The sequence below is a fragment of the Cynara cardunculus genome (assembly GCF_001531365.2).
Source record: "Cynara cardunculus var. scolymus isolate 2C chromosome LG 13, CcrdV1, whole genome shotgun sequence".
In the NCBI taxonomy this organism is placed as follows: Eukaryota; Viridiplantae; Streptophyta; class Magnoliopsida; order Asterales; family Asteraceae; genus Cynara; species Cynara cardunculus.
This window is the reverse complement of record NC_037540.1, coordinates 20,877,123-20,881,593: the sequence shown is the minus strand read 5'-3', so window position 1 is coordinate 20,881,593 and position 4,471 is coordinate 20,877,123. Positions and strand designations below refer to the sequence as shown.

Here is a 4,471-nt window from a genome sequence, read left to right as displayed (position 1 = left end):
CATCTTTAATCGTATTCATACTTCTCTAATCAATGTTTTTAAGCGATTTATAAAGTTCAAATCTCATCAACTCTTTATATCGTACAACACTATGTGCGATTTAAACTAAACCGGTCAACAAGTGTCAGATTTAAGACCAAACCGCCCAACCCTTTGTCCGGTTTAACCTTAAGCCGCTCAACACTTGTCGGGTTTAATACTTTGTCCGAATGACACATCCGATTTAACCCAATCCGGCCAAAATTATCAATTGCCAAATAAACATTTTAAAACTCAATATAAACATACAATTTAATGTGTTTTGTAAACATTTAACCACTCACCTTATAAAATATTTAGAGACAAAATTGAACCCAACTTCAATTCCGATTAAGGCAAGCAATCCAGACAAGCTAGTTCTCTCAATACTCTCTTAGATTTTCAAAATGTCAAGAAGAAGAGTTTAAAGCCACACCTCACATATATATACCCTTCCAGAAATGGAAGGCGGCAGAAAGTTTAATTTTAAACTATATTCCACCATTTATGCATGCACATCCTTACATATAGAACCCATGCATACATATTTATGTATGGTCCACAATCATGCATACTCATATGCATACAAATCTTCTGCATGTATTCACATAACACACATACCATGAACATATATCATGCATATATATATATATACATTTTCATAGTATATACATACATTAATGCACAGAACTTTCATATTAGCATGATCAAATGTACCAAATTTATCATGCTGTCATATAAGCACATAATAAATGATCACGTATTAATTACCTTAAGTGATAACCCGGATCTGGTTATCACAAGGGTCCTAAAAGAGATTTGTCTGTTCAGAACAGTCCTAAAGGTAAATTGTCTAAACGCTTTCCTGCCACATGGTATACTAGAATTTTATCAAATGTAGAGAAATGTGATAGAGATTGGCTTGTATATTCAGTAGAGCTTGATAAGGTATTTTGTGTTTGTTGTAAAATCTTTAAAAAAAAGACATAAAAGGTCAGTTAACAAATGATGGATTTGGGGATTGGTCACACCTTAGCACTAGACTTAAGGAGCATGAAACATGTATAGATCATGTAATGAATATGAAAACTTGGTATGATTTGCGGCTAAGACTTCAAAAGAATCAAACCATTGACAAAGTTGTTCAAACCCAAATAGAAAAAGAAAAAAATTATTGGAAAAAAGTTTTGGTAAGAGTTGTTTCTATTGTAAAATTTCTTGCAAAACATAATATTGCATTTCATGGAAGTAAAGCAAAATTGTATGAGAATAGCAATGGTAACTTTTTGGGCTTGATTCAGATGTTGGCTGAATTTGGCCCAATTATTCAAGATCATGTTCAACGTATTACAAATGATGACTTACATGTTCATTATCTTGGTCCTAGAATTCAAAATGAGTTGATAACTTTGCTTTCCAGGAGACTTAAAAGTGAAATTATTAATAAAGTAAAAGAGGCAAAGTATTTTTCTGTTATCCTTGATTGCACTCCCGATATAAGTCATCAAGAACAAATGTCCTTGATATTAAGGTATGTAGATGTCTCTTCTAAAATTGTTAGCATTAAGAAATCTTTTCTAGGATTTTTGGAAGTAGATAATACCACGGGCCAAGGTTTGTTTGATGTTCTAGTAGCTGAATTAAAATCTCTTGGTTTGGATTTAGATGATGTGCGAGGACAAGTTTATGACAATGGTTCAAACATGAAGGAAAAACATCAAGGAGTACAAAGGAAACTACTAGATATAAATCCTAGAGCATTTTATACTTCTTGTGCTTCTCATAGTCTTAATTTAACTTTGTGTGATATAGCCAATACTTGTGGTAAAGCTAGATATTTTTTTGGAATAATTCAACGTATTTATACAATATTTGCTAATTCCACTAAAAGATGGAAAGTGTTTAAAGATAATGTAAAATGATGGACTGTCAAGTCATTGTCAACGACTCACTGGGAGAGTCGTATTGATAGTGTAAAGGCTATAAGATTTCAAGTGTTAGAGATAAAAGAAGCTTTACTTCAAGTGGCTGAAATAGATAATGACTCAAAAATTAGAAGTGAATCAAAATCTTTAGCTCACAATGAGCTTGGTGATTTTGAGTTTATAGTGCCAATGGCGGTTTGGTATGAAATATTGTATGTCATAAATTTGATTAGTAAACATTTATAGTAAGAAAATATGTTAATTGATGTTGCTATTGATCAAGTTAAAGGACTGATTTCTTATTTTAAGGGATATAGAGAAACAGGATTTTTAGATGCTATAGAATCAGCAAAAATGATTGCCACTGAATTGGATATTGATCTGTTGTTTCCTCAAAGACGTGAAATTCGAAGAAAATTTTTTTTGCTGAAAATCCGTGTGATGCATCTGAAATGAATTCACAATCAACGGAGGAGTCATTTAGAGTTAATTATTTCTTTTGTGTCGTTGATCATGCAATTGCTTCACTAAGTAGGAGATTCGAACAATACTAAGAATATGAAAGTGTGTTTGGGTTTTTGTTTACATCTGATAAGTTCGTTCTTTGGATGATACATGTTTAAAGTCTTATTGTACTAATTTTGAAAATGCACTGAACAAGACCAATCTGATATAGATGGGAATGACTTATATGTTAAACTGACGATACATCAAGATCTTTTACCCACACAAAAGATGGGACCTCTTGATATTTTAAAGTATTTGAAACATGTTGAATGCTTCCCTAATGCGATTATTACTTATAGAGTTTTGTTGACTATTTCCTGTAACCGTTGCATCTGCAGAAAGAAGTTTTTTCAAAGTTGAAGTTGTTGAAGTCTTATATGCGCTCTACAATGACACAAGAAAGGCTTAACGGACTTGCAATRATAGCACTTGAAAATGACTTTTTGGAGAAAGTTGATTATGAAGAGCTTATTGAAGATTTTGTTTCCAAGAATGTTAAAAGAATGATTTTATTCAAGTGAAGTTTACATGTTACATTGTTACTTTGTCTTGTTGTTTTTATTTGTAAGACTTTAAATATAATATGAACTATTGTATTTAACTTTTGTTCGTTTTGTCGCTCAATCTACTTATATTTTTTATAATAGTGTAACAGGACCTCCGAAAAGATTGAGACGGCCCTGGTTATAGACTAAAATTTGAAGTCCATTTCTAAAAACATTAGGCAAATGTGTGTGACAACTACTCATTTACATTAAAAGTTTTTAAGAGAGGTTGACAACAATCTTATAACCATATGCTAATTTAAGATATTTAACTATGCTCGAGAACGGTGTTTACAAAGTACTCTACAAATGTTTGACTAATGTTAGTAGTTTGTTTAATTAGAAATCACAGTTCTAACTGAAATCTCATATAAGATGACAAAATCATGATGTTAATTTTCTAACAAATTTAATTGAAATCTAATTTGAAGTTATGAAAAAGAAACGTTCTCTAATATTTCAAGTGAAAATTAGAGGAGTGCGTAAGCTGTAGCAACAGTATTGGAAGTTCAAGGCGATGCGTAAAGAACCACATCACCAAGCTAAGATAATAGATTTTTCCTCATAAAAGAATAAAATTAATATCAAGTGGGGTCGATGACCCATATATCATATATTAAAAGATGATAAAAACAAATACTACACTTTATCGTAACATTCTATAATATTTGAATTGTAATTAGAGAGATGTGTCAAACCTTGATAGTAGTAACACCAAGAAGACAGATAAATAATTAAATCACCAAGTAGTATAATTGGCATTCTCATATAAAAAATAAAATACCAAACAAACTGAAAACCCATATATTAGATATCAAATTAAGAACATATAATATACTTGATCTGAACAAAAAAAAAACCTAAGATTCGGGATATATATGTGAAACTAAAAACATATACTACATTTGATCTTAAGCAAAAGGTCGACATCCGAGAAAAATATGTTTATTCCATTTTTAGTCATTTCTTTTTGTAGTAATCTACCTATTGCCACTTTCACTCCATCATCCTATGTGGGATGCAAACAATCTTGAGAAAAAAGTTGGTCATTTTCTTTTTGCATCCCCTCTCACATGCCTCTTTCTTCTTTAATCCAATGTGGGATGCAAATAATAATGTGAGGAAAAAATTATTTATAATGCTTAGAAGTTGTTACCTGATTATCCATGGTTATTGCTTTTATATAGATAAAAATATAGATTATAGATATATAACTATTGTTTTTAGAACTATAAGGCCACCCACATGGGGCTTGCAAACACAATTGCAAATCAACTTTTGTCAGAGTATGGGTTGCCAAGTAGGAAAAACCTTGCAAAATTTGCAAGTCAATTTGAAAGCCACGTGGGCCACCCACTTCCCTCTAATTTTATTTTTCTTCTTTTAATTATTTAAATAAATTATTTTTATACAAAACAATTAATTTTATAAATTAATAATGTTAATATATTTTTTATTACATTAATTATATAATAA

General features: G+C 30.7%; 1 non-coding gene across 1 annotated transcript; it reads right to left on the bottom strand.

Moving 5' to 3' along the window:
• Positions 1-3,468: 3,468 nt before the first annotated feature.
• LOC112526204 lies at positions 3,469-3,663 on the bottom strand. Its single transcript, XR_003070536.1, has one exon. It is a non-coding gene; the product is annotated as a U2 spliceosomal RNA (small nuclear RNA).
• Between the last annotated feature and the right edge of the window lie 808 nt (positions 3,664-4,471).